At 39.0% G+C, this 13440-nt stretch overlaps 1 protein-coding gene and 1 pseudogene across 5 annotated transcripts in view; one reads left to right on the top strand and one right to left on the bottom strand.

Annotated features, from left to right (window-relative positions):
- FRMD3 (FERM domain containing 3) overlaps nucleotides 1-13440 on the bottom strand; it is a 283990-nt gene that overhangs the window by 190922 nt on the left and 79628 nt on the right. The gene's annotated exons all lie outside the window — the stretch shown is intronic.
- Nucleotides 7956-8056, top strand: LOC120613002 (uncharacterized; annotated as a pseudogene).

Here is a 13440-nt window from a genome sequence, read left to right as displayed (position 1 = left end):
ATTCAAGGCCTGTTGGATAGTAAGATGCAAGTTTTACCATGAGACAACACCAGATAGATCTCAGTCTCAGCTATCATTAGAAAAAAAAAATCTAAAAATTTAGGAATAGAGACATCAGCCAAACAAAAACACCTAATTCTAAGCTCATTGTCAGTAATGAGTCTTGTTAGACACCAGGTTAAAATTACATTTTTAACCTTAGCATAGAGCTAAGGCCATTTAGTTAAATGTAGTTTTGTGATCATTTCCATAAGAAATTATAATATAGGTTTTATAATCATCTGAAATCATTTCTAAAAGAAATTGAAAGACAATCCCAAAACAGTCCATTTCCACACTTTATTTCCATATGAAAACAGACTTAAGTCTTCTATTTATGTGTCTTTTCCAGAACTATCATCCATCAAAAACCATAACAACCACCAGAAGTTGCTATACCGGAGAGAAAAAACAAACCAAAAATTTCAGGTGGACAAAGTTTAGAACCAACAGTTCTGGAAACACGTGCCACACAGAGGAGTGGAGTGAGGTAAACAGGTTCTGAAAAGATTTGTGTCTTCTCTTTATTAACCATGAGGAATGACTTAGACTTGGGACCTGGACAAGTCAAGTCCTGCTGGATTTAGTTCCTAGTGCTAAAACCAGCTCCACAAATCCCTATTGTCTCAGATTTCTCAGAGAATTTGAAGCTTGGTAAATTGTCTCCACCCTCCCCAATAGTAAGATTAGTAAACTTGTCTGCAGAAACCTTTGGGTAATTAACAGAATGGATAAACATGGCAATTGCTCGCCAGAGTCTCCTGACCTTTGCCCCAGCTCTGGGTCAAGGGCAGGAGGAGGTACCTGACAACACAGGACGTGGAGGGGAGCAGGGAGAGACAGAGAAGATCCTCTTTGGGGACAAGCCCATGACAGCAGCCGAGCAACCAAATAAAGGCCCTAGTTTTGACTTTTAGGCCCACCTGAAGCCCGGACACCACAGTGATTGAATGAGTATTATATCTAAACCCTGAAAAAAGACATCAGCACCTGAAATGCCCAGAGCCAAGAGGCAGCCACCACTAAGCTAATTCAGGCACGCCACACAAATATGTTGTATAAATGTCCAACTGCATAGAAAGTATTCAAAGGAGGTTAAACTAAAATGTGACAAGATATGTTTGTCAGCACGGATGAGGAATCACACTAACTGGAGACAGTCCATCACCAAGCGAATCAAAGCCACCTAAGTCAGAAACAGAGGCAAAGACAAATATTAAAACTCCAATTTACCCAGAGCAACTGGTGACAGAATCTCAGTTCTACAGCTGGTAAACAGCAGTTCATTGCCAAGAGTTGAGTATTATTTGGGTCACTCTAATGGAGCTCAACTGTGGCAAAACCAGTCCAGCAGAGACTCGATCACAATACCCTCTCGTAACGTCAGTTTTAAGAAAGTCAGCACCTTTCTTGGACAATTACTAGATGGTATATACACTACAAGTCAATGTACTTAAGTATTTCACCCTTGCCTTGGAGAATTTGAATTTCCAGAAGCCAAAAGAGCAAAGGCAAACTAGAGAGTAACCCGAGCAGCGAGGAAGTGCCTGCTGAAAGAAAGGAGCCATATCTTATTCATGAAGCTATCACTTACGGAGGAGAAATTTAAAACTAAATAATTGCACCGTCTCAAAGTCTTTGATAAAGATAAAAATGCATAAACCACCCCCACTGAAAGTATGGAATTAAATAAGAGCAAGAATATCCTTTTTACCAAAACATAAATAAATACAAACGAACAAACAAAAGAGAAGATTAAGTTAGGAGAGAGAGCGATGACTGAATTCAAAGCTAAGATGGAAATTAGAAACCAGTGGTTGTCAGGTAAAAAGCTCCACAGTTATACATAATTAAAACTCAAACGGCCAGCGCCTCCTCACCCAGGGGATGTCTTGGAAAACTAAGATGGGGGTGGAGAGAAAGCCTGGGCGAGCAGTAATGAGTTAGAAGGGCCAGAATGACTCATCGTGGGGCCACCAGCTCTCAAATTTGGATGCACATTGGAATCTCCTGGAGCTTTGCAAAAGCAGAGATTCCCAGGACACGAACCTCTGGGGATAGGACTGGGCATCTGTACTTTTTAAAGTGCAGCTGGTCCAGGATGTTAAAACCACTAAAATTAGTTAAGAGGAGCTATGAGCTCAACACCACTTCAAATTTTCCAGGAAAAATGGATGCAGCAAATTTAAAAGATTTTTTTTTTTTCCCAGCTGCCCCAAACCTCCATTCATAGTTCTCCCTCCACCAGAGCACATCTAGCAAAGCCCAGGGAAGATTCTGGATCCCACCTTACTGCACTTCTCATTAAAGAGGGAGCAATGGGGTCCCGCACTGAACTTAGGGTTGTTCTGGGCTTCCATTATGACCTTGTCATGTCTTATATAAGTTCCCTAACTTTTCTGGGCCTCAGTTTCCTCAGTTGTTTCCTGGGTTGTTTTGAGATGGAAGTAAGGGAATATACATAAATCACCTTGCATGGTGACTGCAGGACTCTAATAATCCTTCATTTGTTCTTTCATTTGAGGGACTGTGCTGCTACCTGAGAGTTGATTTTTTTTAGGTGCAAAAATCCCCTTGCCAGTGACAACCCAGCTCTCTAAGCTTGTGGCACACCAACATATGCCTAGCACCGAGGGAGGTACTAACTTTCAATGTCCCAGGAGGGTCTGAATTCATGAACAGAACACATAGATTGATCTGGTAGGGTTTGAGATGATGGTCTTTGGTGTCCAAGATCTTTCATAGTGCCTTGCGATTGCAGATGAGGAATAAATAAATATTTGAGGGCTGGATGACTCAAAGAAGGCTTGGAGATAACCTACGAATTTCATTTTAGAATGCTGCTCCTTTCCCTCACTTTCAATAAAAGTGACTGAAAGATAGAGACTTAAATAAGCTGGAACATTTTCCCCCATCTGTGTAGTTTCTAAGTCTTTAAAACTAATTAATTGTTACTAACAGAACATGGAAGCAAACAGCAATAGGGAGCAATTTAATGGTCCTACCTAAATGCCAGAGAAAACTCACATCTAACTCTATCCCATAAAGCTCCAGTTCTGGGGGAGAAAGGTGCCATATCTCTGCCTCTTGACAGGTAAGAGGAAGCTGAAAAGATGAACTAACAAGCCCTCCCTCAGTAAGGTACACTCAGAACAGACTTGACAGCACAAGGAGCTGCTCTGGCCTTCTGCTCTCCTGGCCAAACAAGGACAACTACTAAAAAGAAGCAGGAAAAAGAAGCTAAAATATTCTGAGCACCTCAGAAATTTCCAGGCCCAGCAGAGAACACTGAAACCCATCAAGCAACTGGAAAAACAGGTAATTATCTGCCCATCCTGTTCCATTTTCTCTGGCAATGTTCGGTCTTATGCTAGGATGCTCAGGAGGTGACTGCATCCCTTTTTAGACATTCTGAACTACCGTTTACAGAGGCGGGCATGAGGACATGGTGGCAGATCAGTGAGGATGGGTGGGGCACCAGCTCTGGGAAACTGAAAGCAGGAAGGTGAGGGCTGAATGAACGGGTCCACTGGAGTCCACGCTGTTCAGTGCTAAGGAAGAGAGGTGTCAGTGGGGACTTGCACCCCCACAGGAAAGGGCCAAAATGGGATCAGTATAGATTCACCTGGTTCAAAGCTTCTTTTCTGACCACAATGAAATAAATTGCCTCCGAAAATACCTGGGATATGTATTTTACCAACAGAGATTTTTGTATTTGTTTAAAGTGGTGAAGCATGACCCTTTGTGATGAAACAGCAGCTACTCTTTTATAGACAGAACCCCAAACTGTTCCCGGACGGCTGGCAAAGGAGTCCCACACTAAACTTGGGGTTGATTTAGACTCCGATTCTGACCTGTCATTTCCTAACCATGTAACTTTAGACAAGTGACCTAACTCATCTGAGCCTCAATTTCCTTAAGATGCACTTCAGAGGGTTGTTTTGAAGTTTGAATGTGAGAATTCATGTGAACCCCGGACATACACTGGCACAATGATAGCACAAAGCAGGAGCCTCATAAACATTCATTTGCTCATCCACTGAAGGGACTGTGCTGCTTTCAGGGAGGCCACCAGGAAGAATTGCACTTCCCAACCTGAACCTCGACACCCAGATGTTAGTAACTGGAATGCAAACATAGTAGTCCATGGTCAAGTAAATAGAGGCAACATTGGGTTCAACGATGTGAAACCAGTTTCTTTGCTTGCTCAATTTCTCAGAGCCATTAATATGCTAATGAGATCTACAGAGAAGACTCAAGGTAGGAAATAAAACATGCAACGTTTCTCAAACTTAATTCTGCAAGGAACTCCTTTTCTGACATACACATCAACATTCCCAGGAGAGTGTTCCATGGCCCATAGTTGAGGAAATGCTCATCTGGAACAAAGGTCAGTAACGCATGTGAAATTCTTACACTGACACACTCAAGGCACTATGCTCATCCAGCCACTCTGTGAGCTATGACATTTCCAGAATGGCATTAGGCTAGGCACCGTCATGATGGAGGAGACATTCTAGAGTCAGGAATAATGACAATGCTACCAGGAAAGAAGAACACCTCTAGTGACAGGAATGCCACACTAGTGGGGCCACTAATGTCAATCCATGGGAGGCCATGCCCATCCCAGCTCCTCCTCATTAGAGGTCCAATACAATATGTATTAGGGGATTTTCTGTTTCCATGACAACATATCTTTCAATTCATAATGTCAGATTCTCCTTACTTAAAAATTGCCTTTTGTGTGAATGGATCTATTTTGTCAAGTGTGAAAAACTGTACCATGAGAGCTGACTATTTGTCACAGGTGAAAAGGAAGGGTTTAGGGTTACATTAAAATTGTTCCCATAAAATAATATTTGCCAATATTGTTATGCTGTATTATAATTTACATTTGCATAAAATGCCAACAGCCTCTATTCATAGCCCATCAGTCACCGGTGTTCTTTCAAAAACATTCTCCAGTCTCCCTTTTCATTTCCCTTTTCATATCACCAACCCTTGTCGCACTCACTGGGATCATAGCAAAACCTCCTACCCTCCAGGCCTACAATATTTCCCCTTCCAGAAGCTAAATCTTCCTAAAACAATCATCACTGCACTCACCCATTTAGAGACCTTTGATGCCCCCCTTTGCTTATGGCATGTCCAAACTCAACCCAGAAACTAGCATTTGAGGTACTGTAACATGGTACTTCAGCCTCTCCTCCTGTCTGCCCCACATTCTTTTTCCCCACATTCTTACACTGACACGCTCAAGGCACTATGCTCACCTTGCTCCTTATCAGCTTTAGCCTTTGTGTACTCTAGACCCCTAACAAAGATGTCCACCCCGCTCCTTGCCAATTCTAAATGCACGAGAACTTCCAATTCCCAAGTCCAAAGCCTTTCCATGTGACTCCAGTCTGATCCTTCCTCCCATCTAATCTCTATAGCAGGGTCTGTGCTCTCCACCTAGTGCCTCATTTTTTATTAATGTCTGTTGCTATTTAATTTTTTCTATTGATATTTAGTTCTATACAACTAAACTCCAAGTTTCTTAAGGACAGAAAGCACTTCATCCACTTTCTTTGTAATCCCACTAACGATAAGAATATGAAAGGAGGAAGAGAGGGAAGGAGCAGGCTAGTCAATAAGCTAGAGTGTGAAAAGTCATCCCTCCAAAGGAAAGCATTCATGCCAACTTCCAGCCTCCAAAAAACTGGAATGCAACTTGGCTTCCTTCCGCTGCCAGGTTCACAGCTGGCAGAAAAGGAAGCAGAAAAATAAATAAATTAGGGCAGAGTTATCTGTACCTGATATGACAGCAAGGTGATGAAATCTTACAGCCATAAATTCCTGCCAAAGTTAACAACCTCTTGTTAATTTTCTTTCCTTCCCTAGAGGTTGAGATTGAGAACTTATGTTTTTGCATTCAATGCCACTTTGAGAACAGGGGGCTGTGTACTGTGTATTTGCTGATATGCACACACATTATCTATACACAAACACGAATAGCATTGAAAACACTTCAGAACTACTTACTATACTCTTCAAAACTGCAAACCCTCAAAAGTACAAAGTATAGTAAAAAGGCAAAGTCACGAGAAATCAACAGGGCTTCCTCTCCCTCTGTGGAAGAATTACCACTCTTTGCTCCTGCCTGGGAGACCAAGCTAGGAATACGAGTCTCCTGAGTTTCCTTTGTCTCTATCATGTATTTAAACCCATTCCCTGCTAAATAAAGTTACCATTCTGTATCTGCTAGAGTACATAATATTGGATACACGCATTTTCTTTCACTTACTATCTCCTCAGAAAACAAAGCAAAAGTTATGACATGAGAAAACCCAAAGTTCTTGTGGTATGAGCAGGTAGCAGACTAGACTGCAACTCAAGCAGAGATCTCGCACCTGCACATCTGAATGGCACCTGTTTCTGAGGAAATCCATTGAATCAAAAACCAGCCTTACTTACTTAAATACCAAAGCTTTAAAAAAAGAAAAAGATGTCACCTTCCAACAAGGACAGGCAAACATGTAGAAAAACTGGATAAAATTTAAAAACAAACAAACAAAAATCTCTTTGTAGGAATCTGAGTTACCGAGACAACTGGAACCTGAAAGGGCAAGTTTTCAGAGTAACAAGCATAAAAGTTGCCCAGGAACTCTCCCCCCAGACCACCACTTAAGCATTTGCTGATTTGTAAATTTCACAGGCAGACGAGAGAAGCAGAGCAGAAAATGCCTGCTAGAGTGATAAAGTAAGCAGAACTGTGACCACTAAGAAGGAGATATAACTGGAGTTCGGAGCTCGCTGAAGTAAAGGAGACCTGGTGGACACTCCAGGCTTTCAGTTGGGGCCACTGAGGGGCTACATCTTCTAGGTAAGAGAGACTAAATTAAGATGATCTGCTCTACTCTAAAACTCTGCCTGCCTGCCAGAAGCCAAAGAAAATATCCTCTAGAAGAATATACCATCAAGAGTCTCCATAGTTTTTCATTTATAATGCTCAACATTCAATTAAAAATCACCAAGCATACCAAGAGACAAAACCAAAAAGAAAAGAAAAACAGACAATAGAAAGAGTCTCACAGATAATCCAGATATTGAAGTTATTAGACATAAACTTTAACTGATTAACATGTTTAATAGGTGACAGGATGAGACTATCACCAAAGAACTGGAATACGTATATGTGTGTGTGTGTGTGTGTGTGTGTGTGTGTGTGTAAAATGGATGGAATTCTAGAACTGAGAAATACAAAGTAATAAAGTAAATTAAGAATGCTATAAATGGATTTACATCAGACTAGACCCAGCTGAAGAGAGAATTCATTTACTGTTGAATCGTACACTTGAAACTTATTGGATTTTGTTAATCAGTGTCACCATAATAGATAAAAATAAAGAGAGAATTAGTGATATGGAAGATGACAGTTCAATAGAAAATGTGCAGGTAGATGATGAAAAGGGAAAAGAAAAATCCAAAGAACCAAAATGAGAATATTTGAATCTATGAAAGAGGACAAATATTTATTAAGTACATGCAGGCTAGACACAGTTGTTTTCAAGTTAAGCAAGCCTGATTTCATAAGGCATTCTGACTTGTATTTTATAAATTTGACAGGAAAAAACATTCATAATTGATATTTGAAAAAGCTTTTATTTTAAAAATATATTTTCAGAGAGCACCATACAGTATACAAATTGTGAAGCCTAGTAAAAAAACATGATGGTCTCTGAAGTTGGAAAAATCTAGGTTCACACGCTGTTGTCATCTACTACCTGCACATGCAATGAGCCTCAATCTCCTCACCTATGAAGGGGAACGATACTTTCCTTACCTGTGAAAGGGAATGATACTTTCCCAGAAAGCTACTGGGGAAATTAAATGAGTTAAGGTACATAAAGTACACAGCAAAAACACACAGATTTGTGCTCGCGGCACATATACTAAAATTGGAATAATACAGAGAAGATTAGCATGGCCCCTGCGCAAGGATGACACGCAAATCCATGAAACATTCCATATTTTTTGGCTAAAAGGAGGGCCAGAGGAAGGAGGAAGCAATTGGGGGCATTGTTTTTTGAACAATATAGATGTCTAACCAATGTACTGTGTACTTGAAACTAATTTAAATAAATAAATTTATTTTTTTAAAAACACACATTAAATGAATGTTAACTTCCTTTTCTCCTCTCCCAAGTCCTATGTATTTAAACGGCATTCACTGAGAGGGCAATTTATTCAATTTGGGTCACCTATGAATCAAATGAACGTAATATATATCTATTTCAGATCCTATGACAAAAATATGTGCTGCATTCCTTAGGTCGAAAATAATGAAGTCCATATTGATTAAAAGAAAATGCTGAGTTTTGCCTGATTGGCTAAAAAAAAAAAAAAGTGGCGAAACTGGCAGAAATATTAAAGAACTGATTTGTGAAAAGGATGAGGAATATGCTGGGTTTTAGGGGCGAACAGGTCTTCTAGTTGGGGATGTTCAACAAAAGTTAGAAACCTGAACTTGGAGCTCAGAAGAGAGGCAGAAGTGGAGATTGGGTGGATAAAGAACAAGGGGTTGGCTGAGGCCACCATGGGAAAATGTAGAGCAGAAAAAAAAAAGGGTCATTTTACTAAATATAGCCAGTGCTTCTGGAAGCTGAAGGAAGAAGTCAACGAGTTCCCACAGCCAGAGTGAGCATCAGGACACAACATGGCTCTCTTGGGGCTTACTTTACCTCATAAGTCACAGTCATGTCTCACTAACTAGTGGTTTCACAGCATCCTGTACTTTTTCTTTGTGGCCCCAGTCAAATTGTATTTAAGTAATTTAAGTAATCTTTGTGAAATGATGGGTTTATTGCCTTTCCTCCTAGATTTTATGATCCTTGAGGGCAGAACTATCTCTTTTTCATTCACCATCATATCCCTTGTATCTAAGTAGCAGAGTGTCCTGCAGGTAGTAAGCACCTTTCAATAAATGTAATGAATAAAAGAATGAGTAAAATCAGCTCAGTGGTTATGAGCCTAGAATCTTGCTGTTCAAAATGTGGCCCAACAGCACCACCATCACCTGACTGCTTGTTAGAATGCACATTCTCAGGTTCCACCCCAGACCTAATGCATTATAGCCCACGGGTGATTTGTATGCACATAAAATTTGAAAACCTGATCCTTTCTGATCTCATTCCTGGAACACAAAGTCTTTGTTGCCAAGTTCTCCAATGATTGCACTTCTCCCAGCCAATTAAGACCTTCACATGTCAAGGTTCAATTACCGATGAAGAAAAAGTTTTTGTCTCATTCGATTGAGTCTGTAGAGCAAAAGTAATCCACCCTGCCCTAGTATTTCTAGATACTACCCATGACTCAGCTTCTTGGCCCTGAAAGCTTCAGTCCCCTTGCAATTCCTATCTTTGCTTTCAGACTTCCTTGATGCTACCGACCTGGACTTCCAGTTATCCATACTTCTCCCACTCAATAGGGACATTCCTAGCTTTGGACCTTGTTTGGATCTTTCCTTTAAAAAAATTCACACCATGCTTGTCTTTTCCCACGATGACTTGAGCTTCCAGTATGAGAAAAGCCATCAGACTTTCATCTCTCTCATGAGTTCATCCTAAAATACCAAATGTTTGCCCTGCTCTAAGGTTTAGACCAATCTTCTTTGTCTGACCCACAGCCTTACTCATATTTCCAGAACTTCCTTCCTTTCTTTCTTCTCTCTCTCTCACCCCAAAGACTATATCCTGAAGAATGAAAGGTTCTATGTCCAAAGACTTATATTTCAATTTAGAATTATCGATTTCTTAACCAAAGTTGAAACTATTCAATCCATTCATTTTATGGCAATGGCTCAGAGAAAGCTACTGAACCATAACATTAATCCCCTAAGAAGGTTCTAAATCTGGGCCTGTGACTCCCCATATGGGCTTCAGGAGGCCTGTGATGTCCTTCTCTTGGTTGTTACACAAATATGTATGGTGAACATATGTACACTTTTCTGCACTGGAAGTCCATAATTTGTATAAGATCTTCAAAAGAGTCCTAAAACACATGAAAAGATGCTCAACATCACTAATCATTTGGAAACTATAATTCAAAACCACAATATCACTTCGCACCCATTCTAATGGCTACTATTAAAACTTTTTTAATTAAAAAAAATGTTTGGCGAGGATGTGGAAAGAAGTTGAAATCCTTGTGCACTGCTAGCAGGAATATAAAATGGCACAGCTGTTATGGAAAACAGTGTGCTGGTTCTTCAAAAAAATTAAACATAGAATTACCATATGATCCAGCAATTTCATTCCTTGGTATATATCCAAAAGAACTGAAAGCACAGACTCAAGCAGATATATGTATTCCCGTTTATACAGCAGCATCACAATGGCTGAAAGCAGGAAACAATCCAAATGTCCACAGATGGATAAATGAATAAACAAAATGTATTTTAGTATACCTAAAAAATGTGGTATGTCTATTATTGACCTTAAAAAGGAAAGAAATTCAGACCCATGCTAAAACATGCATGAACCCTGAAGACATTATGCTAAGTAAAATAAGCCAGACACAGAGAACAAATATCATATAATTCCACTAATATAAGGTACCTAGAATAGGTAAATTCATAGAGACAAAGTAGAATGGAGGTTAGCAGTCACCAGGGGCAAGAGGCAGAGGGAATGGAAAGTTGTTATTTAATGGGTACAGAGTTTCAGTTTGGGATAATGGAAAAGTTCTGGAGATAGATGGTGGTAATGGTTGCACAACAATGTGAATGTACATAATGTCACTGAATTGTACACTTAAAATACTTAAAATGGTAAGTTTTATGTTAGGTATATTTTACCACAATAAAAGACTCTTCAACTCAAAAAAATTATGAGCCTTCACAGAGAAAATATTCACAATACACATAATTGTCCAAAGATTAATAGGAAAGTTATGTAAAGAACTAAAAATCAAAAGAAAAACACAACACAATAGAAAAATGGGCAACACACATGAACAGGCACTTTGCAGAAGAAAACAAATATAGCCAGTAAAAAAAAAAAAAGAGGCAATCAAAATCAGTAGTGATTAGAGAAATACAAATCAAGACCACAGTGAGATATTTTAAATGATCTAGCTAGAAGAAGTTTTAAAGTTTGACAATAATAAAGGTTAAAGTAATGTGGATCCACAGGATATTCTACACGCTGCTAGTTAGCGTGTAAGTTAATGCCACTCTCAGGGAAATAGTTTGATATTACCTCCTAAAGGGGAATATTCTCACACTCCAGCAATTCCACTCTTAGATATCACCAGAGATTACTGTCAAAATACAACACAAGACAAGTACAAAAATGTTCATAGCACCACTTTTCACAATAGTAAAACCCTGGGGGACAATCACAATGTCCATCAACAGGAGAGTAGATAAATAAACTGTGGTCTGTTCATACAACAGAATATTATTCAGCAATCAGAATAAATGAATTAAAACAACATGCAACAACATGACTGAACCATGGCAACATAATATTAAATGGAAAAAAAGGTAAGTTTCAAAAGATTACCATTTTATAAACTGAAAAACTACTAAATTTGTTTAAATACTTTATAGGAAAACATGTAGATTCAAGGAAATATATAAAAAGAAAAGCAAAGAAATGATGAACTCAGAATCCAGGATGATGGTACCTCAGGTAGAAGAAGCAGGAAAATGGGGTTGGGGAGGGCACAAACAGATGTCACTTATTGTTAAGGTCCCAGGTTTCCAGATGTTTATTACATTATTATAAACTAACAAACAAATAAATAAGATGGTACCCTTGCATGTTCCAATGATGTGAGTGTCTCATGAACTAGGAATTATGATTAACACAATTCTGTGTACTAGAGATATTTTAAGGAAAAACAAAAACCTAAGGAGAAAAAGGCTTTTCTAGGTATACTGATAAAAAAAGGACAGTTCTCTTCCTAAAAGAAATTCTGCTTCCAGCTTTTTTAAATGATCATTGTTTAGAATACTACAATAACAGACAACTCAAATACTGCAATAACACCATTAAAGGAAACCAGTAAATGTTTATAGAAATTTACATTAAAAAAATATGGAAGGGAGAACTAATCAAGTTAGAAAGGAGTACAATACTGACTTATTACAAGGTAAGTACCACCACTTATTTAAACCCAAATTCCATGCATAAAACTTTGGTTGCCCTAATCCAGGGTATTCAACTTAAAAATAATTTTATGAGATGTTCAAAAGTAATCTGGAAAAGAGAGGCTCCAGTCTAATAAAGAAGGGAAACTTTGAAGGTGAAATAAAATTAAACCAGTTTCTTCTTCCCGTAGGGCTTCTGTGAGCCCTTTACATGCTAATGTACACTGTGATCACCAAGATTGTAGTGTTTCCCAAAGGGGTTCGACCACACAACCCTTTCTGCAGAAAGCCAATCTCCTGCCTACAGAACACACTTGGGAAATTCTGTTGGATTTTTTTTTTTTTTAAGGAAGTTCACTAGGACAATGAAGGAGGGAAGCCTAACCAATCAGACATAAAAGCTAAGCTGCTAAGCCAGCAAAAGTGAAGACAGCACATCGCTTGCACTTTGCGAGGCCGTCTTCTTTCACGGCTCTTCGCTGTCTGCAGGATGGCTGCTGGGCCTCAGCCATCGCTGACAAGCCTGGTGCACGAGGAAGGTATTCATTTACAGGTCGTTTCTACCTGGTACATTTTTGGAAATAGCACCCCATCTGCTTGCAAATTTCAAAAACATTTATTTGCTGGATTCCCTACTAAACGATTTCAAAAATAACTGTGAAGCTTTCTACAACTATGTGTAACTCACAAAATAGTAATGGACAAAGAGTTTTCTTTTTTAAAGACATCAATTGGTACTAAAATCTGTGTATAGATGGTCATCAGCATCCATTAAGTGTTTAGCATTGAGAATGCCAGAGAGAGGGCTGGTGGGATGTTGCCAAGATAAATCAGACTCCATGCTTTTAGTGATTATAGTTCTTTATCATTGACAACAAATATATAAATATATACATATATATGTCATTTACAGTAGGTTGTACTAGGTGTAGGTGATGAAAGCAGGTGTAAAATGTGGGGTTACAAGCTACTCAGAAAGATAGGACATATAAATGTTTTTAAACTTATAACAAGAGAATGTTTGGTATATATAATAAGTACTCTGTTAGGATGGCTATCATCAAAAAGACAAAAGATACCAAGTGTTAGCAAGGATGTGGAGAAAAGAGAACTCTAGTGCATCATTGGTGGGAATGTAAATTGGTGCAGCCACTATGGAAAACAGTATGGACATTCCTTAAAACCTTAAAAATAGAACTACTATATGATCCAGAAATCCCACGTTGCAGTACACATCTGAAGGATATGAAATCAGTATCTCAAAG

The sequence above is a fragment of the Pteropus medius genome, unplaced genomic scaffold, assembly GCF_902729225.1.
Source record: "Pteropus medius unplaced genomic scaffold, Ma_sr-lr_union100, whole genome shotgun sequence".
In the NCBI taxonomy this organism is placed as follows: Eukaryota; Metazoa; Chordata; class Mammalia; order Chiroptera; family Pteropodidae; genus Pteropus; species Pteropus medius.
This window is presented reverse-complemented; position numbering and strand designations above follow the sequence as displayed.